This window comes from Coenobita brevimanus, chromosome 81 (genome assembly GCF_032717465.1).
Source record: "Coenobita brevimanus isolate Jiangsu-jjx chromosome 81, ASM3271746v2, whole genome shotgun sequence".
In the NCBI taxonomy this organism is placed as follows: Eukaryota; Metazoa; Arthropoda; class Malacostraca; order Decapoda; family Coenobitidae; genus Coenobita; species Coenobita brevimanus.
Window position 1 is genome coordinate 22,509,454 of NC_137034.1, and position 27,918 is coordinate 22,537,371.

At 41.1% G+C, this 27,918-nt stretch overlaps 1 long non-coding RNA gene across 1 annotated transcript in view; it reads left to right on the forward strand.

Moving 5' to 3' along the window:
• The first annotated feature begins 6,692 nt into the window (after positions 1-6,692).
• Positions 6,693-27,918, forward strand: part of LOC145409518 (uncharacterized) — a 124,370-nt gene continuing 103,144 nt past the window's right edge. The window contains exon 1 of the long non-coding RNA XR_013899122.1: positions 6,693-6,771. This is a non-coding gene — a long non-coding RNA (uncharacterized LOC145409518). The remainder of the gene's footprint in view (positions 6,772-27,918) is intronic.

The window sequence follows — 27,918 nt, forward strand, 5'->3', positions numbered from 1 at the left end:
TGCTCTCACTCTTGACTTGTGTCCTTCCAACAATGTCCAAGCTTCACTTCCGTACGTTAGAGTTGGTATCACAATACTGTCATGTAGTAACTTTTTCACTTCCATGCTCACTTCCCTGTTTCTTATCACTGCTTTCAAGGAACCAGCAACCTTTCTTCCCTGCTGTACCTTTTCAAGCACTTCACCCTCCAAACCTCCATCCTTACTCATCACACTACCCAAGTACTTAAATGTACTCACATTTTCCAATTCCTCACCATCCAACCTCGCTGTACATTCACTAACTTCACCTCTCTCAAAGACCATCACTTTACTCTTCCCTACATTCACCTTTAGGTTCCATTTCTTACACACTCTCTCAAACTCATCCACCAAGCCTTGCAGCTCCCCTTCGTCTTCACTCAACAACACAGTATCATCTGCAAACAACAGTACCCGGTACAGGGAGTTTCCAAACACTATCCTCTCTCACCAGGGCCACTCCAACATCCACTACCCTACCTTGTACCTCTTTTATTACCCCATCCATGTACAGATTGAACAACCATGGAGACATGACACATCCCTGTTTCAAACCAACTTTCAAAGAGAAAAATTCACTTAGATCACCATCCACTCGCACTGCAGCCTTCGCACCATCGTACATACTCTTCACAGCATTCAACAACTTCCCATCTACTCCATATATTCTTAACACTTTCCACAATCCTTGTCTATCCACTCTGTCATATGCTTTCTCCAAATCCATGAAAGCTGCATACAACTTCTTTCCCTTCTCTAGAAACTTTTCCACCAAAGATCTAAGAATGAATATCTGATCTAAACAACCTCTTCCCTTCCTAAAGCCTCCCTGTTCTTCTCCAACTAATTTCTCTGTTCTTTCTCTAACTCTGTCTATAAGTATCCTACCATACACTTTTCCTATTATACTAAGAAGACAAATGCCCCTATGATTACCACACACTTCTTTTTCCCCTTTTCCTTTGTACAAGGGAATAATTATACCTGACTTCCAATCCTCCGGGACTCTACCTTCCTCCCAGGCCAATCTGCACATCTTCCACATCCATTCTACTACTATCTCTCCCCCATGCTTCAGCATTTCACCACACACTCCATCAATTCCTGGGGCTTTCCCCGATTTAACTTTCTTCATTGCTTCCACAACTTCTATCCTACTGATTTCTTCCTGTCTTCTCACCTCCCTCCTTCTCCCAGCCATTCCCCAGCCACTTATACTCGCATTACTTCCATCCTCTACGTTCAACAATTCCTTAAAGTGTTCTCTCCATCTGCTCATGAAGAACTTACGTACGGTATATCAAGAAATATCATGGGAGAGATTTTTTAAGATATGCAACTTCTGTGGTCTCTGCATGAGTAGCCCGACTTCCGTATTGAACTAGCTGGCGATCAATGGCAACTCTTCAGTTAGTGATGGTGGGTTTACCAGTCACACTAAGAAGGCAAATACCCCTATGGTTACCACATACTTCCCTCTCCCCTTTTCATTTGTATAAAGGAACAATTATACCTTATTTCCAGTCCTCTGGAACCTTTCCCTCTTCCCAAGCCAATCTACACAACTTCCATATCCACTCCACAACAATCTCACTCCCATACCTCAGCATTTCACCACACACTCCATCAATTCCTGGGGCCTTTCCCATCTTGATCCTCTTCATTGCTTCCACTACTTCTGCCCTACTAATCTCTTCTTCCCTCCTCTCATCTCTTCTCCCAGCCATTCCCCAACCACTTATACTCGCACTGCTCTCACACTCTACATTCAACAAATCCTCAAAGTGCTCCTTCCATCTCCTCAATTTCTCTCTCTTCTCCACCAACAATCTATTATTCCTATCTTTCACTCCCCTACTATTTCCCCTTTCACGCTGCCTTACTCTCTTTACTGTACCTCCTTCCAAAACAATTTCTTACTCTCCCTCCATTTCACACTCAGATTCCTCCCAAACTCTTCATCCACTTTCTTCTTATTAAGGGTTTTACACGGTCAAACATGTTGGCCAACACGTTTGACAACACGATGTTTGAGAGTATGTTTGAACATGTGAAAGGGGTAAACATGTTGGACCAACGTGTTGGACGGATGTCTGATCTGGCCTGACTTTTGTGGGCGGAGCTTGCTCGTTCATGTCCATGCATGAACGTCTGAACACGCACCAGTCTCCAACCGTCATACATATTCAAATCTCGCGGAGGTAACATCTATAGCAGCTCCTTCAGTGACAGACTTGCCGATTATTTCCAAAATGAATGATACGTGTGCCGTTAAGGACAAGGAAAGGGAAATTATGGTGGATTTCATTGACATATATAGGAAGAATATAGCATTGTGGAAGGTGAAATCGAAAGAATACTCTAATAGGAATTTAAGAAATAAAGGTATAGATGAATTGCATGGAAAGCTAAAAGAACTTGACCCTCAGTGCTCGCGGGATGATGTGATGAAAAAAATCAACTGTCTTTGTAGTTCTTTTAGAAGGGAACTTCGAAAACATGAGAGCTCCAAGAAGTCTGGCAAATCAACTGATGAAATATACACACCCACTCTCTGGTATTTTGAAGACATGATGTTCATATGTGATCAAGACGTGCCACGAGAAAGTAGATCAAGTTTGCATTCTGTTGATGAAGAGGTGAGTTGTAAGGATTTGGCCTCTTATTTTATTTATTTATTTATTTTTTTTTTTTCCATGGGTAGATGATTTTATTCAGTTTTATGGGCACTTTCATATAATCAGTGGGTTTTAAAATGTGTCTGACTTCTTTGGTATATTAGTTTGAAGTTTCATACAATTCTGGATTACAAAACATGATTTCATTAAGATTCCAAGAGGCCACCCTAGATCTGAGGGTTAAACTTGAGCCATACATAGGTCTAAATGAAGCATTTGATTCATGAATCAGTTAAACTTATCATAATCATCGTATTTATTTATTTTGGGAAGATAAATTACAGCACAATATGCTACACAATTTGTCATACTGTGTAGATTTGGAGGTGTGCATTACTCTGTAGACTAGGCCTAACTTACCTATTTTCATGATTTATATGAAGTCTTTTTGCCATGCTACTGCACCCACAGTTACAAAGTAATCCTTAAATCTATCTCTTACTACCTTTGCAATCTCAGGATAATTTCGTGAGCCTTGACCGTTTTGCAAACCTGCTAAATAATTAGGATCTGCAGATAAACCTGGCAAGGTAACTTTCCTTACTCTATCCTCCCTATGAAAGCACTCCTCTGGGGAATAATCTGAAGGGCATGTTTTACGCAAATAATTATGTAGGACAACAGATGCCATAACTACCTTTTCAATACTTGTCAATTTGAGATTTATGCAAGTGTGGAAAATTCTCAACCGGGAAGCCATAATGCCGAAGGCATTTTCTGTCACTCTCCGTGCCCTTGAAAGCCTGTAGTTAAATACTCGCTTTTCATTATCTAGGTCCTTTTGAGAATAAGGTTTCAGGAAATCTGGCCTTAATGCAAATGCCTCATCACCCACGAAAACATATGGTAAAACACATTCTGAATTTGCTGTTATTGACTCATGTGGGATGCAGAGCTTTTCATCTTTGAGTCGCTTGCCAAATTCTGTATTATCAATGACTCCTCCATCTGATACGCGACCATTAGTTCCAATGTCTGCCATAATGAATTCGTAGTTCGCATTTACAACTCCCATCAACACAAGGCTGTTGTATCCTTTGTAATTCCAATAATAAGACCCTGATTCTGATGGCGGCGTTATCCACACATGCTTTCCATCAACACCTCCTAGACAGTGGGGGAAATGCCATCTAGACTCGAACTGTTCTCCAACAATCTTCCACTCCTCTTCTGTTGCAGGAAACTGAAACAGATACAAGATACAACACTATGAGAGAGAAAGACAGAGAGAGAGAGAGAGAGAGAGAGAGAGATGATTATCTTGCAATATATTTATACTGTAGGTGTTCTCCTTTTCTCAGAGTGTGGTCGAGCCACCAGATGATGATGAAGTACCTTCATGTAGCAATACTCCTGCAGTGAAACGGAGCCGCAGAAACACTACTAAATCATATCACATTTTAAATTTGGTCGCTCGAAACTTAGAAAAAGGATTTGAGAGACCTGATAGTGCCAATGAGACTTTTGGGAAATAAGTTGGCCAACGACTGGAATCCCTGGACATGAAAACAGCAAGCTTTGCTAGGAAGTTGATAACTGATGTACTTTTTGAAGCAGAGAATGGGAATTTGACTGCCTCTTCTAAAATTGCAACTGAACCATATCATTTACATGAATCATTTGCAACACCATTACCACAGTCTTCAAGTTCCTCACATTATACCGATAATAGTGACTCCAATATTTGTCAATTTTTCTCAAGTTTTCAGCCCTTGTAACAGTTTCATAAGTTAGAAGTAGGCTGGCAAACGAGGGGTATTTTGTTTTGGCTTGGTATTATTTTTGTTTTGTAATTTTGATTGACTTGAGAAGGTATTTACTTGGTATTTTTTGTTTTAGGTTATACATTATTACTTTTGTAGGACTATATTATTTACCTTTGAAGAATGAGATAATAACGGGTTACATTTTTGGATTGGTTTGGTTCTGTCCCTTCGTTTACCACTGTGTTTAGAAGTATTGCACATTTCAACAGCAGGTTTCAATATTTTTCACATATCCTGAGTATTATTTTTGTTTTTTAATCTTGATTGACATGAGAAGGTATTTACTTGTTTTTTTGTTTTTTATTTTAGGTTATACATTATTACTTTTGTAGGCCTATATTATAAACGATTACCTTTAAAGACTGAAATATAACGGGTTACATTTTTAGATTAGTTTGGTTCTGTCCCTTCGTTTGCCACTGTGGTTAGAAGTATTGCACATTTCAACAGCAGGTTTCAATATTTTTCACATATCCTGACTATGTACTGATTTTCCACAATAAATGAACATTACATTTTGAATATCATAACTCACCTTTAAATAGTCATTCTTAAGAACTTTGTAGATGGCATGACAAGTTTCTGGTATAATCCTAGATAAGGTGCTAGTTGCGATGAGAGCTGAAAATCTCAAGTCTTGCAGAGATCTGCCTGTTGCTAAAAAACGCAATGTTGCGCTCAGCCGTTCATGAGGGCTAATGGACTTTCTCATAACGGTGTCTTTACAAGTAATGAATGGAGTGACCAAATTCAGAAGTTCTAAATATGTTGATTCGTCCATGCGCATATAATTGCGCCAATCATCTGGGTGTAATTTCAGCTCCTTCATTAAGTTGGTATGAGAAATGTGGTCCCTTTTCAGTAACCAGTCCTTTGTCCACTTTGAACGCTTCCTTTTCTTTTCGTTGAGGGCAATCACTATCCCAATTGCCATCACCTCGTCTTGAGTAAGGGACATGTTGCCCCTTCGCCTCTTGGCACTGACTGAGGTTGTCTGTCTGTTTGGTTTGAACGTGTAACAACTCTTCAAACATGTTGTGTTGGAGGTTTGATGAGCGAGTTGGCCAACATGTTTGACCGTGTAAAACCCCCCTTCACCAGTCTCTTCACCTCCTTTCTCCTACTCACATATACCTCTCTCCTCTCTCTCATCTTCTCCCCTACCTCTACTCGCTAACCATTCACTATATACCTTCTTCTTTTGTTCCACAGCACGTTTCACCTCATCATTCCACCATGCTGTCCCTTGCATCTCCTCCTTACTCCATAAACCACCTCACACGCTGCACCTATCTCTTCCGTGAATATCTTACATACGTCTCCCACCCCTTCCATCTGCTCTAGCTCATACCTTCCCAATCTTTCTTCCACTATGCTCTGGCATTTTCTCACTATCTTGCAAATTCTCCACTTCTCACAGGAGCTGTTTCCTCCTGTCTTCCCCTTCGTCTCCTCAACTGCAGCAACTCATGGTCATGGCGTTGTTTTACTTATGCCCTTGGCTAAATGTATCATATTCATATAGTCTAATTCGTAGAGCTAGGCAGAAAAAAAAAAAATCTATACATATTTTGTGTACAGTATACCGTATATATTTTGTATTATGGTACAGATTGCTATATGTGAAGCTACAGAACGAGGTGAAAGTTTTTTGGCCTCTCTGATGGACCCAGGATTCCGTGAGCTTGAATGATAAGTGAATAGAAGTGTAGTTACTCCTCACCCTGCCCTAGAGTGGGAAAGGAGGTCCGGATGATGATGATTATGATGACGTATAGTACATAGAAGCAGCTGGGAAACAGAGACAGCAAACTAAGATTACCATGATAGGGGCGACGAACGCGGGTGTTTCAATATGGTGGCCGTACATGGTTGCTGAGGAGATAGCCTCGCATACTAATGTGTACACAGACACATCATTGATGCATCCTAACTAAAGGGCAACATTCAAACTATGAAGCAATATGGCCGCCGTCTTTCTGAACAAGGAATTTTTTTGGGGAGATCACGTACTTAAAAGCACTTGAAATTTAAATATTTCAAAGTAGACTTTCAAACACATTAACATGGCACTTAGGAATATATGGAACTTTGCCAGGTTCTGATAGCAAATCAATACAGTACAAGCGATAAATGGAGTGGAAGGATGGCGGAGTCAGCATCAGTAGTGCTAGTGTTGTCGGTGTTGTGGCGTCAGCTGTCTGTAAACATCGGTGAGCCGAGGCCCGAGGTGTACTTGATCATTTCCCCGTCAGGACGATCGTGTGGAGGGTGTTCACTGCGTCACTCAAGGCTAGACACCACCAGTAAGTTACTGTGTTATGCATGTTTGATGTGCTAAACTACAAATGAATACAGAACTGATTACTTCCTTACCAAACGGGCGCCGCCTTAGTATTACTTTTATTGAATGCTTCACAGGTTACTTATTATTCCTGGATTACCACAGCTACTGGGGATTTCATAAGCCTGCCTCTAAAACCTATAAATGAGGATTCTGAAAGCGTAAAATATTTAGCCATCTGCCAGTAGCCAGCTAGTATTTAACATTCGTGATGCACATTTTTAAATTGGAAAGTTGGCTGTCAGACACAAGTGAGGCTTGGGTAAATTTTCAGAAGTAACCAACGTTTTCTCGTATTATTATTTTTATGGTTTCCGATGCAAAATACTGTGTTTTAATTAGTTTTGACCTTCATTTTTTTGGGGGGGAAAATCCCCTTTTTGGAATTTTGAGTAAGATTTCCAAAAGTGGGTTTATCCCCTGAAATCAAGATCAAAAGTAATTAAAAACACACTATTTTACATTAAACCCAATCTAACCTAACTAAACCTAGGCCTAATGTAGGGCCTGACACACACTGAGTGCACACGCCTGCACCAGCCAGTATGGCGCAACATTCATCCGTTACTGAGCGACAGCCTAACCTAAGCCACTACATGACTACCCCTACAAAATTTGCTCCCCCAACTCAAACTAGGCTTAAAAGGTAATTCTTAGAATAGTTCAGGGACGTAATATAATGAAAATCGGTAACGTTGGTTACTTAAAAAGTTGTACCGAGGTTAGGTTAGGTCATTAAGTTTTCCATTGCTTTGACACAGGATATGCTGTGAAAAATGTTGATTAGTTCTGGTAAACAAATCGGGCCCCTTTTTCTGGGCACCAAAATGTGAGAAATGTTTAATGTATCCAAGTCAGTATCCCTGCCGGGACACCGCTATGCAAGAATTTTCTCGCTACACAACTCGTAGGTCGTTACTCTTCCCTAAAGTTGTCTAAGTAAATCAAACAAGTCTCAGAGTTAGGTGATAGGTAAATTAAATTTAACTCACCTACAATACTATTCTTCTATCTTATCTCTTCGCTAATCCCCCCTTGAATTGGCCAATTCGTAAAGGTTGCTTAGCTATATGAAGAGGGAGTGATCGTTAACCGATGACGATGAGGCTGCCTGGTATCGTTGCTTGGGCAAGCAAGCGTCCTTATGGTGTGTATATACAACGTGCTAACTCCACGAGAGCTAGGAGCAGGGTGTGTTAACTCCACGAGAACTATACTCGGTTCCACGGAGTCTGACGCACTGATTTTGCCAGCCGAGGACAGGTGGATCTGGTAACACTGCGCGATGCACTCGGGCGGTGATTGGTGGATTTCTGTTGTTTGAATGTGCGCCCTATTGACTTTGTATTCTTGCCACCCCCCACATTTATTTGTAAGATACAGGATTATAAAGATATAAATTAATGCAATGGTATCTTTACTGATAAATATGTCCCTTTTAATTTATTAGAGATAAACCTGAAAGACACTGATAACAAAACTAAGTAAAGTCGCAACTGGACGCATACGGACAAGTGTTGGCGATTGTCGCGGGAATTCAGACGTTCGGAGCAAGGTGATTTCATAGGTCCTTTGAAGGCTCGAATGTTTTTCCCACTACTACTACACTGTCACAGTCTACACCATGCCCTTCATTACCTCATCTACTATAAGATTTTTTGGTATCTTTAGTCCTAACTTAGTCGTAGTGTGTGATGATGCTATGTACAGTTCATAATTCAAAAATTGTTCTCAAGCAAATACTTTCTGTACTCTTCCGTCGTGTTAATATTCACCGTGGGTTGTAGTTCCATTACTTGTTGGTAATAAATAGTAATAAGGAAGAGCGATTATACGAATTAGTACAATCAGTTAATAGCAGTGCTGGTGTAGAGGTAACAGTGAGAGAGACAGTAGGCCATGTTTGCAAACGTGATAGCGCCCGAATATGGCCTGTAGGCTAGCTGCAAACGCCTGCTCAACTTACGTAGCCCTGGCTGGTAGGATAACAGAAAGGAGCAAAAAATATCTGTAGATTTTCTTAGTTGTGTTATATAGACATTACGTAAGCATCCTTTAAAATTTATGAAGCTGTTGTAATAACCATGTCAAAAGACTTGACTGCCCAAAATCCTTTTTAAAATAGTGCCATAAACACTGCATAATTGATGACCTACGAGTATATTATAACAGAAAGCAGCACAAGAGTCAAGTATTGCATAGGTTTCCTATACTTGTTAGAAGTATGAAGTTATTTATATATAGTACTGTATAATCTTTACGATTGACGGGTTCATCTGTAGGTTTTTCGTTTATTTTTAATATATTCCTGCTTAGGATGAGTTACCTGAAATAAAGATTTGTCGGCAGGTATGTATTAGATAACATGCGTGGAACCAGCATGACATTACCACCACCACAACACCACCAACAACAACTACTACAGCAACAAGTAGAAATACTACTACTACCACCACTGTTACTACTACTACCACTACCACCAATACTACCGCCACCTGCACTGCAAGTACAGAGCAACACACAGGCTCTGACAAAAAGTTCCAACGGTCCCCACACAAATATGGAAGTCAGAGTCGAAATATTATAATGAACGTTCACCGATTTTTTACGAGGTAGGGTCAGTGTGAAACACAACTACAAGTGCCACTGAAAACAGCAAAAGCAACTGGAGTCAGCTACAGAACACTCCAGAGGATAATAGCAGAGGCTTCTGTCACCTAATGGTATAATGTGTTCACCACCTAAACGTGTACGACCATCACCCATCGTAGGAAATCTGGGCAGTTTTGACCAAGGATGCATCAGACGAGAGCTGCTGGCATTTTATGAACGAGGTGAACTGCCAACGATTTCGGCTTTATTAAAGAAAGTCCAGGAGACTCCTATCAATTTCAAGGGGTGTTGAACTTCATTATTTAAAATAATAAGACAACTGGGATTTCAGTATAAGAAGGTGCAAAGTGGAAGGAAAATTTTGATGGAAAGGAAGGACATTGTGGCAGCCAGAAAAGAATATCTTCGAGAAATGAACAACAACAGAGCAAGTTCCCATCCCCGTCCGGTGGTCTTTTTGGATGAAACATGGATCAACCAAAACATCTGTGTTGAGCGTTGTTGGACTGATCCAGACGGAACAGCTGGCCCTAAACTTAAGACGGGGAGAGGTGCCAGATTCATCATAGTTCATGCTGGTGGTCACCAAGGCTTCATACCTGGAGCTCTTTTGATGTTCCGGTCCAAGAATGGATCAAAGAGGGACTACCATGATGCTATGGACCTTGAACGGTTCAAGATCTGGTTCCAAGAACAATTACTTCCCAACATCAATGAAGGATCACTAATAGTTTTAGATAATGCACCATACCACTCAAAAATCACCTGTAAAGTGCCAACAACCAGCAGCAGAAAAGATGAACTACTACAGTGGTTAGCTTCAAACAACATCTCCCATGATCCCTCTGCTACTAAAGTACAGTTACTTCAGATCTGTAAAAAACACAAGTCAAAGCAAGAATACGAAATTGGTCAGATAGCAGTTAGTCACGGACATAGTGTACTCAGGCTACCTCCCTACCACTGCATGCTGAACCCCATTGAACTAATTTGGGCACAGGTGAAAACTGAAGTGAAGCAGAAAAACTCTAATGGTAACCAGTGCCTGAAGAGAATTGAGCAAATAGCCTACGAGGCAATCAACAACATAACATCTGAACATTGGCGGAAATGCATCGACCACACACTAAAAATTGAGGCTGAATTCAGGGCCAAGGACATTGCATAAGATCATTATGTTGAAAATTTTGTAATTAATGTGGCATCTGACGAAAGTAGTGTGGACGATCCCAGTGAAAAGGAAAGTGATATGGAGACCTAAATATACAACCTTACCTTAGATATGATTAGCTTTTCTTAATTATGATTTGTGTGAGCACACACACACACACACACACACACACACACACACACACACACACACACACACACACACACACAATCTCACTGGGGTCAATACATGCTGTTCTTAATAAACACACATTTTCAGTACCTTCATAGGTAACAGTAGCTTTACAGAGCTACATTATTTTGTTTGTATTCATAGTCAGATTCAGTAAATTTTTTTCTTACGGTAATACGGTTGGTGTTTTTTTTCCTGAGCCATTTCATAAGAGAGAGAGAGACAGACAGACAGAGAGAGACCCGGAAAGTAATGGATTACATTATTGCAGAATGAACCGAGTATTTATTAATGACGGAATAGAGGAAAGATAAAAACAAACCCCATGTGTAAATAATAACTTGTACCATGCCGCTACAATTAAACCGCGTAAAGTGTGAACGAAATTAATCATAGTGAAATGACAATGTAAACAAATAAATCATAATTATCATTAGGCCTGCTTCTGTCCGTATGCGTCCAGTAGCGCCTTAGTTTTGTTATCAGTGTCATTCAGGTTTATTTCTAATAAAGTAAAAAAGGACATATTTATCACTAAAGATATCATTGCATTAATCTGCAGTCGTATAATTCTGTATCTTACAAATAAATGAGGAGGTTGGTAGGAATACAAATTCAATTTGGCGCACGTTCAGATTGACCAATCACCGCCCGAGGACACGGCGCAGAGTTACCAATTCCGCCCATCCTCAGCTGGCAAAATCAGTGCGTCAGACTCCGTGGAACCGAGTATAGGTGCAGAGTGAGTGAACGCGGCAAACCCCAACCCTTCATCGAATTGTGGGTTGCCAACTGTTATTTAATTACAGTACTAAATACAGTTAAATTACATCATCATATGTACAGGGCAAATCTAACAAATTAATCTTACTTTTACTTAAACTAAAGTTAGACCAAATATTCCCTTTAACTATGTAAATATCTTAATTCCACATCTGCCTTAACAGGGGAATCTTTCCCTGCTTGCCACGTCACCTATCGCGCAGACGCAGCTTAGGTCAGTGGAAAATACCACATAATTACATGTATTTACAATGCATAGTTGTCCACTGGGGTTAAATGCAGTAGCATTTAATTTATCAATAACAAGAATTATTAAAGAGAACGTCGTTTCTGGGTTATTAAAACCGCTTGAATAATTAACAACAGTCTCTACGTCCTCTGCCTTTAACCAGGGATAACTATGATAAATTTAGAGAGCGCAACTGCTCTGGGGGAAAATATTTCCCACAGTTTTGGGGCCGGCGGAAAATGATACGTTGTATCATGTAATATGACCCTTAGCCAAGAGTTCCCTCCATAATTCTCGAGAACCCTGTGCTGCGGCCCTACTAGGTCGCGCCTCTTGACCCGTTTGATCTTCACCTTTCTCTGAATCCGGAGTGGCTGCTAACTCAAGGGGTACCAGTTTATCAATAGTTTTTATACTGGTATGTCCCCTGCATTTTATTTTTACGAGTCTCAGCACCCCTTCAGAATCTGGGTGTGTGGAGATCACTTTAGCTAATGGCCACTGGGATCTTGGCTGTTCAGTCTTCACTAAGACCACATCTCCTATGTTAATAACCGATTTGTTGCTGGCAGCTTGAGCTCCATAAAACCTCTCGCGTAGGCTCAAAAGATACTCTTCGCTCCAATGTCTATTCCATGTATCAAACACGCTTTTCAGACGTTGATATCCCTCCCGAAGGTGTTGTCCTAAATCATTAGTTTCTGTGTTAGGATCATTAACTTCTTCCTGGATATCCACACAAGGCATCGGATGGAGCTTCCTGCCATATAACATGTGAGCCGGTGTTAAGGCCTCTAGCGAGTCGCTAGTGTCATCTTGATAAGTCAGAGGTCTATTATTAATCCTGGCTTCAATTTCAGTTATTACTGTTCTTAAATCTTCTCTCGTGATCTTAGTTCCATGTAATGTTTTCCTCAGGCAGTTCTTGACAATACCAATCATTCTTTCGGTAAATTCATTTTGCCATGGAGCTCTTGGAGCTATGAACTGCCAAATACAATTTCGGATTCCCAGCGCCGACTTAACCTTTGGGTCGTTCATTATGTTCAACAGTAAGGGAGCTGCTCCAACGAAATTAGTTCCGTTGTCGCTTATTAACTTGCCAGGACAAGACCTTCTAGCGGCAAATCTGCGAAAGACATTGAGGAATGTCTCTGAGCTTAGGTCTTCCGCTAATTCTAGATGGACTGCCCTTGTGTAGGCACAAGTAAATAAACAAATGTAAACTTTATGGGGAGTTTCCTCACCCGTAACAATTATAGCCCCTGTGTAGTCCACTCCTGTTATATGGAAGGGCCGACTTATGCACACCCTTTCCTTCGGTAGGGCTGGTGGTCCAGGGTAGTTAAAAGGTCTCTGCTCATACCTCCTACAAATGATGCAGTTTTTGAGATATTTTTTAATAACCTGTCTACCCTTAGGAATCCAGTACCTTTCCCGCATTTTGGGCTAAGGTCTGCGGTACACCTCCATGGAGAGTGGAATCATGGGCTTCCTTTATAATAAGTTGTACAAAGCATCCACTCTTAGGTAATAAAATGGGATGTTTGGTTTGGATGGGCAAGTCAGCCTTTACCAATCGGCCTCGACATCTTATCAGACCTTTTCCGTCTAAGAACAAGCCTAAATTCTTCATCAGCTTATTCCCTTTTCCAGTGTCTTGGCCTAAAAGTTTATATATTTCCCCGTAAGAATTTCTTTGTACTCTTTTCAGCCAGTATTCTAGGGGATCTAATTTCTGAAACCCCACCTTCTTATTCAAAAATTCAACAACCAATTTAGTAGTACAGTACACCCTCATTATCGACGTTTTTTTTATTGACGGATTTGATTATCAACGTTTTTTTTGTCTCCTGGGAGTTAAATTATTATTATTAAAAAAATAAAAAAATAAAGAATTGTATTGGCACCTCCTAGCAAGTTTGCGCGCCATCCCGCCAGGTGTCTCTGGCTGCTCGCAGCATGTTCCCGCCGACCCAACAAACAACAGCATCAGTACACGTTTGTCTGTTGTTCTCATATCGTGTTCGGCCACATCTATCGTGCTTTCGCGATCATCAAGGCTCCGAAGCGCCCTTGTAATACTCCAACTGGAAATAAGGCAGCTAAGAGAGCAAGGAAAGTACTTACCTTGGAAGTAAAGAACGAAATATTACAAAAACTTAGAAGTGGAATGAGCTATGCAGCGGTTGGTCACGAGTATGGCATGAATGAGTCCAGTGTTCGTGGCATAAAATGGAGAGAAAAAGACATTAAAGATGCTCTGGCTTCGTGCACACCAGGATCGGCTAAAGTAACGATGCATGTGAGAGATGATGCCTTGGTGAAGGTGGAAAAGGCACTGAATATTTGGATTGAGGACTTAAACCGTCGACACGTGCCGCTAGACTCCCAGTTCATCTGAAACAAAGCAAAACAACTCTACGCTCGGTTTCCTGGTGAAAGCAGTGGTGTTGGTGAAGATAATGGTGATGAAAGTGAGGCAGGTGAAAATAGTGATGATGGTGATGAAAGTAATGACGATGGTGATAGGCCTAGTAATGTTGGTGCTTCTAGGCAAAAGAAATTTGCAGCCAGCAAGGGCTGGTTCGAGAATTTTAAGAAAAGGTATGGCCTACATAACATTAAGATGACTGGTGTAGCAGCTTCAGCAGATCAGATAGCAGGAGAATCTTACCCACGTGACTTTGCTGAACTTATAAGGGAGAAAGGGTACAGGCATGAACAAGTGTTTAATGCGGACGAAACACGCCTGTGGTGGAAGAAAATGCCTAAAAGAACGTACATTTCGAAGAAGGAGAAAAGTGCGCCAGGCTTTAAAGCAGCAAAAGATCGTGTGTCTGTGCTGTTGTGTGGTAATGCAGAAGGACATATGATAAAACCCATGCTCCTGTATCATTTGTTATAATGTTAAAGACGAGTTGGATTTTTTGTCAATAAAGGATATTTCTTGCAAAAGTTAGGCAGAGATTAAATATGAAATATACGAGCATAAGGAGAGTTGAATTTTCCTAAAAGAAGATCCTAGCGAAAGCTAGGCTAAGATTCATCTTTGATAGCATAAACTGCCATACAGTCGTGAAAATTTAGGTCTGGGAGAAATGGAATATCAAGAATGAAAGGAAGCTCTTGAGAATGAAAGTAAATAGGAGAGCGTGGTCTCTCTGGTATGAGCTAGCAGCACTGGCGTGTGTTGTGAAGATCGGTGCGAACAGCTGATCTAACGTAACACTTGCCCCACACTCTCAGTTATTAGAACGTATGAATGACCACCATTGCTGCTTTCGTTTTTTTTTTTTTTTTTACACACTCGGTTATGTAAACATATGGATGGCTACAACTGCTGGTTTCGCCTTTTATTTTTAGATGAAGTGAGGTGTAAGTGGAGAGAGAAGTGATAATACAGCAGCCATTACAAGTTGAGGTCCAGTGTACGACCACTATGCATCAACATCAGAGATTATGCTATTTTTTCCATAATTCTTTACTTAATATAAGTAGTTTTATTATGATATTCAGTTTTTCAATTGCCTAACTAATTTATTTCTAAGAAACACTAAAACTAAACTCCATATTACATACGAGTGATTGAAGGGATATTAAAATATATAAATAAAGGGTACCTGACCAGACGAAAATCGGTATCGACGGTTTTAGGCATCGACGGGTATCTTAGGTACCTATCCCTCGTCGATAATGAGGGTGTACTGTATTTAGAAGTTGTCTTATTGATGAAAATCGGCTGATGTCAGTCACTTCTGGCTCAGGTACTACAGGATCCAAGTTCACTGCACTAATCTCAGCAATACTGTACTGTTTCTGTTCAGGCCAATCCTTAGTGAGTAACCATTTAGGACATTTAAACCACAAGTTATCTTTGATCAGTCTCTTTACGGTCGAACCTCTCGAGAGCAGATCAGCTGGATTTTGTTTGGAGGACACATGCATGAATTTAAATTTGGAAGATAGCTCTTTAATAGTCTTCACTCTATTACGGACAAAAGGAATTTTACTGTCTTCCTTCCCTATCCAGTAAAGACAAATCTCACTGTCAGTCCATATGTAAATATCCTCAAACTGAGTATCAAGAGTAGTGGTTATATACCTGGCCAATTTAGTTCCTACTTCTATGGAAGCCAATTCCATTTGAGGTAGGGTTCTTTCTTTAATTGGCGCAACTCTGGCTTTGGACATTATAATCTTACTATCCTCTCCTGTTGCGCAATAAGCTACTGCTCCATAGGCCCTTTGAGAAGCATCACAGAATATGTGTAAGTGCGAATTCTCATTACTGTTTATTTTCCTGGGAATACATATGCTTGATGTAGTTTCAAACTCCTTTCTAATCTGTTCCCATTGTTCCACATATGTCTCACCTAATTCAGTGTCCCAGTCTAACTTTTCTCGCCAAGCCTCCTGTACTAAACATTTGCCCCTAATAACTATAGGACTAACAAATCCTAATGGGCCAAATAGCTTGGAAACCTGACTTAACAAGGACCTCTTGGTGAGAGTGACATCAGAGAACTTAATTGGTTTCAAACTTATTACATCGTCTGCTGTATCCCAGTTAAGACCTAACACATTTTGAGTTTTGGGAATGTCAAAATCTGGATAGTCCTCTTGTATTTTATTCCTCAAAAGCAGTGAATTTGTATTCCAGCTCTGTAACGGCAAATTTGCCTTCCCACATTCGGAATTGGCTATTTCATAAGCCTTCAAAGCTTCCAATTCTGTATCAGCAACACCTTGCAAATTATCCATATAAAAAGCCTGCCCTATTTCTGGACATTTGGCATTTTCAAAATGATGCTTTAAAGTGTTGCAAAGTAGGAAAGGACTAGCACAAGAGCCAAAGAGCACCGATCGGAAACAGTAAGTTTTCAATGGACTATCCTCATTTTGAGGATCATGAGGCCAGAGGAATTTTGTAAATTTCCTATCCTCATCTCTCAGTCCTATTCTGAGAAAAGCCTTACTAATGTCTGCTGTGTAAGCGTAAGGTTTCTCTCTAAATCTTAGTAACACATTCCCTAACTTCTCTGTTAGTGTAGGTCCAGAGTATAGGCAATCGTTCAAGCTAGCTGATCCCTTGGACGCTTTACTACTACAGTTGAATACTATCCTTATGGGAGTAGTTACTGAATCCTTGCTTACAGCATGATGTGGTAAGTAGTGTCCTTCTTTGTGGTTAACAGGGTATTCTACCTCTTCTATTAATTTATTCTTCAATTGATCCATTATAATATTATCATATAGGATCAGATGTTCTGGTTTATCTCTCAACTTTCTTAGAAGAGAATTTAACTGAGCTTTAGCTGCTTGGTAATTTGTTGGTAACTCTGAATGGTTTAGTTTCCATGGTAATCCTACCCAATACTGTCCATCCTTAAATCCCACAGACTGATTACACAGATCTTCAGTGGTTGGTTCCTCAGAGTGTATTCCTACACTGTCTAGGTCCCACAGTTTGTGTACAGGTTCAATATTTTCATCCAACAAGTCATTTATCTGAGTAGGTTCTAATTCTGCACCTATTCTAGCTACCATCAATGACTGTGTGGGGGTAACAAAGACTGAGTCTACTAGTTTTGCCTCTCCTTTAACTTGTTTTGGAAAAGGCAATTGACCCATAATAAGGTTACCTCCTGGACTCTTGAACAACTGTACCTTATTCCTTTTGAAAGTCCTATGTAGGAATCTTCCACAATAATCAGAACCAATTATCATTTTTATGGGACCCACAGTATCTGATTCCACATTCCGTTTACCCAACTTTATCCCTGAGCTTTGCAGATGATCAGAGGTTTCCTTCAATCCCTTTATGTATATACTTGTCTCCATTGTATCAAGCACAGCTGCTGTTATACGGCATTTATATCTGCCTAATTGTATTACAGGTCTAACTAAATCAAAAGACTGAGCCTTCCTAGTTGTCAAGAATCCTGTAATGGCTAGATTTACCTTGCCGATAACTGGTAACTTTAATTTCTCCACAATGTCTGCAGAAATGAAGGTTTTCTGAGCACCCGTATCAAACAGGGTACATACCAATTGGTTTCTATTCTCAAACAGTGCTTTCACATCTGCTATTGGTACTGCAGCTGACATTACTAATGGAGCATTCCCTTTTGCAATTGTCATATTGACGCTTGCAGGTTTAGGAACCTCAATTTTCATCCTAGGGCATAAAGCACCATGATGATGATCTTTTTTGCATTTAAAGCAAAGATTTAATTTAGTCTTACAGTCCGCGGCAGCATGTTCGGAGTTCATACAGATTATACAACACCCCAGTTCCTGAAGCTTCCCTACTCTAGAAGCATAATCAGGGTAGTGCTGACAAAATACACTGGAATGTTGCTCACCGCAAAAGACACAAACTTTCCTGTCTTTTACCATGGAAGGTTTTATTTCCTTAATATCCTCAGCATGTCTATTCCTTATCTTTAATACTTTATCCTCGGCCTTTGTGGAGCTAAGGAAAGTACCTATCTCTTCTTTAGGCACATACTTAGTCTTCACTGACTTAGCTTTCCCAATCAGTTGGTTAATGGGCTTTTTCTTTACTTCAGTCTTCTGTTTGACCTCAGTAGTGTTTAATGTTCCTTGCAAATGTTTACAGAGTTGCATCAAGCCTTCCTCTATCTCTTCACAGGAGAAATTATCCTTCTGGTACCTACCATACAAAGCATCCTTGGTTTTCGGTGGTAGCTTTAAGGACACAATTCTTGAAAGCACCCAATCTGATGTTTTAATATCTTCGTAAGTACCTAAGGTCCTTAATTTACAACTTATTGCAATTCTAAATTTTTGCAAGGAATCAAAATCGTGCCTAGGCATGGGTAATTCTATTTGAGCCCGCAATAATTGATTTATAATTTGTTCCCTGTCTTCGTAATTTTGTCTAAGGATGGTCAAAGCCACTTCATAGTTATTTTCTTCTACTGGTAATTCTTTTATCAGTTGATATGGTGTTCCTTTGACCTGTCCTAACAAATACGTAAGTTTGGTGACTTTAGGGAGATCTGTTCTATCGTGTACCAAATATCTGAACTGATCCCAGAAGGATTTCCAGTTCTGCTCTCCATCAAATTCTGGAAGCGTTATTTGTGGTAACACAGCTCTACTCTGCTGTGCCACAACTTGTGTTTCCGCGGCAGTGTCAGCTAATTCTGACTCTAGTGTCTTTACTACAGTTAAGTATTCTTCTAATTTGTCTTCAAACTTCGTAGTTTCTGACTCTAAGAGTTCCTTATTCTCAGCCTTTACTATAGCCGCTTCTAAAGTTAAGTAACTCTCTTCGTACTTACTCCATCGATCTTTCAGAATATTTAGGAGACTATTTATTCTCTCCTTGGACAGAGGTATTTGGTCCAACGACTGGTTACAATCATTTATGGCTCTAGTTACCCATCCTGCCTTACTACTAGAAGATCTTTGCAATAAAGAAACAGACATGTTGACGGAGTTCTAATTTAATAATTTAATTATGAATTCCAACCACAATTTTACCTCAACTTAGTAATGATTTGATTATTTTAAATTTTGAAGAGGGTAGGGATTAAGTCCTCATTGTGCAAATTATCCCCTCTCCCAATTTCGTAATATTCATTACAGCTCAGCTAATTATTTAATTTAGCTTTGAGGAGTGTAGGGATTAGGTCTATAATTTCAACCTATTCCCCAGGGTTATTAAACCTCTAGGGTTTTATTCCATCCCCACACTCAATTGCCAAAACACCCATATTCCCCGAGCTCAGAATTTATTACCTCAATACTCCATAGGCCCACCCATAGCTTGTACAGCATAGAACTCTCCTTTCTTATGTTCTACATAATTTATAAATTTCTGCAGAACCGCTTCCCTACCATGATGGTTCCAATGTATACCATCAGATTTCAACATTGCTTGGAAGGGCTTGGCATTAAAATGTATGAAATCCCTTCCCTTCCTGGCCCGTTGCAACTTTCGGTTTACAGCTCTGCTAATTAATTTATATGTTCCATAACAAACTGGAGAGCCATACTGTATGGCAGGTTCCTTGGCTCGAGGAGGGTTATGGCTACTGAGGATTTACAAGAGCTCTCTATGGCTCCTACCACTGCTAAAATATTCTCCACTACTTCATTGCAACCAAACGTAGTAGTAGCTTTGCCCATTAAAAGCAACTTTAAACACATTCAGCTCCTCGGCACACATCGGTTATCCTCACTCGGGGCACCAAAAATGTGAAAAATGTTGATTAGTTCTGGTAAACAAATCGGGCCCCTTTTTCTGGGCACCAAAATGTGAGAAATGTTTAATGTATCCAAGTCGGTATCCCTGCCGGGACACCGCTATGCAAGAATTTTCTCGCTACACAACTCGTAGGTCGTTACTCTTCCCTAAAGTTGTCTAAGTAAATCAAACAAGTCTCAGAGTTAGGTGATAGGTAAATTAAATTTAACTCACCTACAATACTATTCTTCTATCTTATCTCTTCGCTAATCCCCCCTTGAATTGGCCAATTCGTAAAGGTTGCTTAGCTATATGAAGAGGGAGTGATTGTTAACCGATGACGATGAGGCTGCCTGGTATCGTTGCTTGGGCAAGCAAGCGTCCTTATGGTATGTATATACAACGTGCTAACTCCACGAGAGCTAGGAGCAGAGTGTGTTAACTCTACGAGAACTAGGTGCAGAGTGAGTGAACGCGGCAAACCCCAACCCTTCATCGAATTGTGGGTTGCCAACTGTTATTTAATTACAGTACTAAATACAGTTAAATTACATCATCATATGTACAGGGCAAATCTAACAAATTAATCTTACTTTTACTTAAACTAAAGTTAGACCAAATATTCCCTTTAACTATGTAAATATCTTAATTCCACATCTGCCTTAACAGGGGAATCTTTCCCTGCTTGCCACGTCACCTATCGCGCAGACGCAGCTTAGGTCAGTGGAAAATACCACATAATTACATGTATTTACAATGCATAGTTGTCCATGGGGGTTAAATGCAGTAGCATTTAATTTATCAATAACAAGAATTATTAAAGAGAACGTCGTTTCTGGGTTATTAAAACCGCTTGAATAATTAACAACAGTCTCTACGTCCTCTGCCTTTAACCAGGGATAACTATGATAAATTTAGAGAGCGCAACTGCTCTGGGGGAAAATATTTCCCACATATGCTGACACGTCCAGTCGGAGCGATGGTTGGTATTGGTAAATGACATGGCCAGTCGGAGAGACCGTTGGTAAACATTGCCGCAGGTGACCTGGCCATTTCCTTAACTACCCCAGAATGAGTTTATTTTGTTTTTTTCCAAGCACTTCATACAGTCACAATTCAACAGTTAACTCTGTCTGTTGCATATGTACCAAAATTACTTACCTTGAGATTGTGAGGTTGTTATAATACAGGAGGAATTGCTGTGCCTGTTTGGTAAAGCATTACCCTGTATGCCTGTTTGGATCAGGTTTGTTTTAATGTTTCATTCCTTTTCAAAGAATTTTTAAGCTCTTGTCAGTTTCTGTATGGTGTAGCTAGTAATTATCCAGTTAAACGTACACAATACTGTACTTGAACCAGTAGAAGGACCTTATGGTACCAACTCAGTTCATATTCCTTCAGTTTGTTTTCTGTATTATTATGACAGTTTCCAGGATGGTAAATTACCTTTTCCTGCTGAAAAAGTTCCCACTGTTTTTATCATCATGTTCCTAAAGCTGTCTTACTCTACGTACTCAAAGGTGGTTTTTGTTTCCCAACTTTCCAACTGGAGGCTAGGTTAGGTTCCAGTAGATTAAATGAAATTATTAAGTACAGTTAAGGTAGGTTAGGTTAGGTTAGATTAAATTAAATGAAATTATTAGGTACAGTTAAGTTAGGTTAGGTTAGATTAGATTAAATTAAATTAAATTATTAGGTACAGTTAAGCTAGGTTAGGTTAGGTTTCGTTAACACTTAGGTTAGGACAGTCACTTCTGCCATTACAGCAAAGTAATCAAATGAGTTGACATGGCAGAATATAGCTAAAACCAGTAGAGAAACAGATTTTGCATAAAACATTTATGTACCACCCCAGAAATAGTCAGAAAAATACATATAGCTACCGTAACAGACTATCAGGAAGAAGAACTGGTTTGGTAAGGTGCTTTTACTGCTTCAGATAAAGCGTGTGTGGATGTGGAATTTCCACGAATGTTTGGTGCACGCTCCCATAAATGCCTCCACAGCTGCAAGTCACCCCCTATGAGCAAGTGTACACAAACTGTACCTAATAAACCATATCTGGGATCTGAAAGCAGCATAAAATATCATAAATAGTAACAGACCAACTGTATAAAAATGTTTAGTAACAAATAAGTTTTGATTGGGTATGGCTGTACAAAGTTAGGGTAAATATGTACTTGGTGACTTCCACAGACGCGCACAGTCGGTCGCTAATTCACTCACCTAATAGCACAGCAATGCACTTGTTACCTTTGAACACTTGAGAGCACAAGTATTGGGCACAATAACAAAATTACGGGAGGTTTGGTATGGGAGCGTAAAGGCAGTGAAGCGACCGTGACAGTGGCAGGACACAGACTGAGGGCGAGACAAAGGAGCGCAGGAGTGCGGTGGTTTGGTGCGAAATTACTAGCATCCGCACTGCTACACTTTGCAGCAGCAAACGGAATCTTAGCTCCACAGAAGGACAATCGGCGAATCTACAAGACCTGCAAAAGTTGAATCTGCAAATGTGGAGGGCCACCTGTGCTGTATGTGTGTATGTACAGTACTGTACCTTACACTTCCATTTGGCATGGGTATTCATTTCAATACCACAGTCAGCCATGTTAGCCAAGCAGCCATACTGGGATAGGTTAGGTTTGGTAAGGTTAGGTAAAGTAAACCTTTGTAATTTTGCCCAGGAAACATATTGAGCATATCTTCGAGAAAATCCTATGGTTATTTTTGAAAGGACAAGGCAAGAGTTGCTCCTGGCTGAGGGGTACCGGTGGCCACTGCGCGTGTAACACAGACAACAAGCCACCAGGACATGTATGGTAAATCCGCCCGTCCACCTCTACACCGAATGGCGAGAGTCACCTGGTCTTTGGGATTAGTGCAGAAACCCCCCACCACGTGTACTTATCCACTTCCCTACAAAATGGTCAGAGTCGCCTGGCAGGACGCATTGCTCATACACTGCCTGAGGCGGTGACGTACTGGACATCCGATGTTGCCGTCAGGTACTAATCCTTGCTTGGGCAAACAGAAGTGATCCTTATATGCAGATGTTAGTTTGCCAGTGTTGCCTCCTTTGTGTGATATGGTAGCATTGTACTGCTTGCTGACAAACAGAAGCCCACACCTCAGTTCCTGCCTTTCTGCACCTCATGAGTGGTAGCGCTTGCAACGATGGCTGTGATTGTGGTTGCGTTTGTGGTGATTCCCTACCTTCTTCAGGTTGTGTCCCTGCTCTGCTGTATTCTCATGTGTGTGGTGATGGCCCCACCACCATGTGAGAAGCAGAAGAGGAAAGTTCTGAGTCTGGAGAAGAAATGTGAGATATTGGGCAAAGTTGACGGAGGCTGGAACACAGGATGCATTCTTCGTGAAAATAATCTAGCCCGTTCAACATTGTCTGATATCAAAAACTCACGCGACAAGCTTATGCAGTACAGACAGGACTTTGCTGCAAGCAAACGTCGCTGCTACAGGAAGCTAACAGCCCAGGCCTGCCACGCCATTATTGACCAGTCGACAATGATGTGGTTTCGTCAGCAATGTGGCACCGGGGTACTAGTGCGTGGGACCGAGGTGAAGGCTGCTGCTGAGAAGTTTGCATGCCTGCACAACATGCAAGACTTCAAGGCGTCTGAGGCATGGCTCTTTTGTTTCAAGCTTCGCCATGGATTTACTAGCTGTAAGGCATGTGGTGAGGCCTTGGACAAGGCAGTGGAGGAAGTAGACCTGTTTTGCCAGAAAGTGCAGTGCCTGGTCAAGGACGAGGGCCTTGCCCTTGGTCAAGTCTATAAAGCTGATGAAACTGGTCTGTTCTACCGCTCCTGGCCTGCCAACACCCTGGCCAAGGGAAGGGAGGAGTCTGTGCCTGGTCGGAAGTTGTCCAAACAATGTGTCTCTGTTTTGTGCTGTGCCATTGCTAATGGGACGCACTGACTCAAACCTGTTGTTGTTGGACATGCAAAACCACGTTGTCTCTGTGGGTTGACGGATAGCCTGCCTGTTATGTGGTACCATTCTGTGAAGGCCTGGTTTACTGCTAAGATCTTCAGAGATTGGTTCCAGACATTTTGTCAAGGAGGTTATCTGTTATCAAGCGGAGGCCCTTGGAATCTCTTGCGACCAGGTGAAGGAACTCCTGCTCCTGGACAATGCCTCCATGCATCTGTCTGAGAAGGATTTGGTTGCTTTTGATGGGCGAATTAGGTGCATGTTTCTGCCACGTAATACAACTGCTCTGATTCAACCAGTGGACTAGGGTTTTATCGTGACTGGAAAGAAACTGTTCGTGAATGAGATGATGGTGGTACTGGAGGACGAGGTCGAGGACACACGTGGGGAGCAGGCCTTGCAGAATCTTCAGTGTTACAGCCTGAAGTCTGCAGTGTTCAACTGGGTGAACGCTTCGATCGATGACTCTGTCAGAACCCTCGAAAGCGGTTGGTCTTGTCTCCCCCAGGGAATCGAAGCCGAGCACGACTTCGAGAGGTTTGATGTGGATGATTTCCACAGTCTCCTTAGAACAGCAGGAGAGCAGGTGGACGTCGATGACGTGTGGGACTGGCAGCACGACGACAGTGACGGTCCTAGTTACCAGACCATGTATGATGAGGAGATCGCTGCTGCTGCCTCTGCGGGCATGGAAGAGGACAGCGGGACCGATGAGGACAAAGATGAGGACCCTGACTCACAACCCTCTGCAGCTCCTTCAATCCCTCATCGCAGTGTCCTCCGTGGTTACCTGGAGGGGGTACTGGAGTATGCCAAGCACCCACACTGTGACAGGAAGTTGCTGCCGCTTCGACTGGCAATGGAGCTGTGGGGAGTCCGGGATGCTGTCATCCTCCAGCAGAATTGTCAGTCCTATCGTCAGACCAGGATCGACTCATTCTTCAAGCCTGCTACCCCCACGAGTGCCAGCCCATTCTCACCACCACCACCACCACCAGCTCGTTTCCCGCCTTCACCTTCAGACCCGCAACCGAGCACGTTCACAGCCGTTGAGTCTCCATTTGACGTAAGTTTGCTGCTTTCTTCTGAGTCTCCTGAGGTGGGTAGGCCACCATCACTGCGCTGCACGTCATCACTCACCGCCCAGCTCCAGCAGGTTGAAGATGACGAGGAGGAGGTTCTAGACCTTTGTTAGGCTCTGGTGTTTGCCACTAGACCACACGGGACAACCTGCTGGAGGTGGTGGGTTACGAAGCCTGGCGGCAGTGCACTGGGTGGTTAAGTACCCCAGCTGAATGTTTTTTGGCAGGTAACTTTAGGTTTCTTTCATAGTTTCTTTGATGCTAAAATTTATTTAAGATATTCCTATGTGTGTTTTGAGGTCACAATATGGCAGAATGACCTGAAAACAATGCCAAAAATAGGAGGGGTACTGTACATACAGTACCGGTAGTGTTTTTTGGTTTTCATATTTTTTTTTTTTTTTTTTTGCATGGTTTTCTTGGTGTTGAAAAATATTTTGGATATTCCTATGTATGTTTTGATGTCAAAATATGCCAGAATGACTGGAAAACGGTGCCAAAATAAGGAGGGGTACTGTACATACAGATGTGTTTAGGTACCATAGTATGTTTTTGTTTTTCAGTGTTTTTATTTTTTTTACATGTTTTCTTGATGTTGAAAATTATTTTGGATAATCCTGTGTATGTTCTGATGTCAAAACATGCCAGAGTGACTGGAAAACAGTGCCAAAATTAGGAGGGGTACTGTACATACAGTTGTGTTTAGGTAGGGTGTTTTTTGGTTTTCAGTGGTTTTTCTGCATGATTTTCTTGGTGTTTACCATTACTTTTGATATACCTATGTGTGTTTTGATATCTAAATATGCCTGAATGACCAGAAACACTGCTAAATTAAGCATAGGTACTATACTAATAGGTTAGGTATAGGTTAGAGGTGGGTATAGGTAGGGTCTGGGCGTGGTATGGGAATAGTGTTCATTATCCAGATGTTGTCACTGCCCGGACATGCTTTTGGCTTAATGGTATTATGTCCGGATAAATGAGGGATTACTGTACCTTGATTTTTAGGGGGATGGCGCTTGTGTATCATACTCCACGCAGGACCTTCTTTGTCTCTCGTGGATAGGTTTGGTTTGTATAATACACATAAATAATTTGGGAGGAGCATGTGGAGTCACATGGAGAGACAGACTGACAAATGAGGAAGTGAAGGAGCATTATGGTGTGGATGTGGATGTGACAAGAAGCGTTAGGAGAAACATATTAAGGTGATTTGGCCACGAGGAGAGGATGGAGAGTGGGAGACTGACGAGGAGAGTGCATGTGAGTGAGGTGGAAAGGGGGAGAGGGAGGGGGAGGCCAAGGATGAGATGGAGGGATGGAGTGGAGAGGTGTATGAGAGAGGGGAATGTGAGCCGGGAGCAGGCCAAGGAAATGGCGGGGGACAGGGCAACATGGAGGTGATTTGTTTGTGGCCACCTCTAATGGGATTAAGGCGTCTGGCAGTAAGTAGATAGAATTTCGTATTTTTTTTTTTTTTTTTTTTTTTTATCTCATCTGTGTTTTTATTTATGATTTATTATTGTTTTAAATTAAATGTTTTCATGTTTCAGTTTTTTGAATGATCATTTATATTGGAAATACCTTATCTTGCTGTTTTCAACCCCTTCCCCCGTTCCTATGGCAAAAAAAAGTATTTCTGACAAATATGATTATTTTAAAATTGATCGAAACAAATGATATCCCACTTAAAAAAAAAGCCATGGCAAAACCAGAGTCTGTATTTATCATTAACTGGGACCATTCACAAGGGGCCTGGTGAATTCGCAAGCCAGTGAACCATTCACAAATTTGTGAACAACCGTAAGAGTTATTTATCAACCTTGTGAAGTGCTCCTAATGCTGTGAACTCACCCCAGCGGTGTGGCAAGTCTGCTTGCGTTGTGGGCATCTTTTAAGGAGTTGAGAGGCGTTCACAAGAGGTGAGTCAGCGACGGGATAAGGTAAACATTTGACCACTTCATACACCAGCTGTGGAATTTTTCACCATTGAATGGTTTTCTCATTGGAAACAGTGATGGAAAGTTAGGAAACAATACTCTTTTTACCGGGAATGAATTATATTTGTAACAGACTCGGTGAGAAATGAGGTAACCAACTACATTCGACGAAATAACGCTGTCTACCCGGAAATGAAACTTGCTCTGACCCTTTGATGTTTGGCAAATTGTGGCAGTGCAACGAAGACAGTTTAGGTCATCACTACCGACAGTCAGCCAAGTGATCACACAGACGTTTGAAGCTGTAGTTACACCAGAAATAATAGTCATTCTTTTCCATTGGATACTATTGATATTCAAAGAAAACAGGCAGAATTATCAGAAAAGGCAGGCAGAATACTCGAAGAAGGCAGGCAGAATATTTGAAGAAATCAAGAAGAACATTGAAGGAAAGCAGTCAGAATATTCAAAGAAAGAAGACAGAATATGTAAGGAAAACAGGCAAAATTAATGCAAGTGTTAACATTTTAGTTTATTAATCTGAAATCAATGTCAGGAAAGAAGATTGTGCAGTTTTGTAGCTCATAGTGTAAGCATAGAGATGCACAAAATACACTTGGTACTGACAGATTATGTTCTTGGGTACAGAATGGTGCTTGACAGATTATGTTCTTGTGTACAGAATGGTGCTTGACAGATTATGTTCTTGTGTACAGAATGGTGCTTGACAGATTATGTTCTTGTGTACAGAATGGTGCTTGACAGTGTTGTGGATATGAGAGTAGTGAGAGGGTGATTGGGAGGTCTGTCTTTTCATATGGCTGTGGTATGGAAGGTAAAGCTGGGAGGAATAAGACAGAGAGAGAGAGAGAGAGAGAGCAGTGAAGGCAAAAAACTGAAAGTGAAGAAACAAAGAAACCAGCAAGTGTCTGATGAATAGATGGA